This window comes from Microtus ochrogaster, chromosome 21 (assembly GCF_000317375.1).
Source record: "Microtus ochrogaster isolate Prairie Vole_2 chromosome 21, MicOch1.0, whole genome shotgun sequence".
Taxonomy (NCBI): Eukaryota; Metazoa; Chordata; class Mammalia; order Rodentia; family Cricetidae; genus Microtus; species Microtus ochrogaster.
Genome location: NC_022022.1, coordinates 43,270,519 through 43,271,395, shown reverse-complemented (window position 1 = coordinate 43,271,395; position 877 = coordinate 43,270,519). Strand labels below are relative to the sequence as shown.

General features: G+C 42.5%; 1 protein-coding gene across 2 annotated transcripts in view; it reads left to right on the top strand.

Annotated features, from left to right (window-relative positions):
* Window positions 1–877, top strand: part of Negr1 (neuronal growth regulator 1) — a 791,857-nt gene that overhangs the window by 550,830 nt on the left and 240,150 nt on the right. The window lies entirely within an intron of this gene.

Here is an 877-nt window from a genome sequence, read left to right as displayed (position 1 = left end):
CCTGTTCTGTTTTCTCCGCCTACCTAAGGGTTGGCCTATGAAATGGGCCTAGGCAGTTTCTTTATTAATAAGAAATCATTCCCACATCAGAACAGAATATGTGTGCATGTGTGTTATATCCTGGGAGTCAAACAGATTTTATTCAAATCTAAGTTTTATTACACATCGGATATGTGTGGCTCTGTGTAAGTTACAGGGGTTTCAGATCCTTAGTTAACTCATTTTTAAATTGAGAACAATCATAGTTCCCACCTCACAGGGTAGGAATTTAGATAATGTCTTTAGAGTCCCTTGCCTGGAACATAGGGGGTAGTCACTGTTTACTGTATCATCATATATACAAACGCTTAGTTCAGTGCATCTGAAAGAACACTATGACATCCTGGCGATAAACGACTTCATCTGACGGCTGTCTACCTACTGCTTGTCCAAGGGCTTCTCTGGTAAACAATCCACTTGTGTGGAAGGTGGAGGAAAGTAGGCTTGAGATAATCTCCTAAATCTAGCTCATCGTAAGCTTGCTTCATGCTCTCTTAATGCAGTGACGAGAATTTGTGGATGTTAAATCATCATTAAATGACCAGTCCACAGCACAACAGTTCAGGCATCTGGGATTTTCAAAGTGTGAAGACGTGGCTCTCATGTAGCTGATTCAGTTATGGCAACCACTTTCTTTTTTTATTATTATTATTTTATTTATTTATTTAAGATTTCTGCCTCCTCCCTGCCACCGCCTCCCATTTCCCCTCCTCCCCCAATCAAGTCTCCCTCTCTTGTCAGCCAGAAGAGCAATCAGGGTTCCCTGCCCTGTGGGAAGTCCAAGGACCACCCACCTCCATCCAGGTCTAGTAAGATGAGCATCCAAACTGCCTAGGCT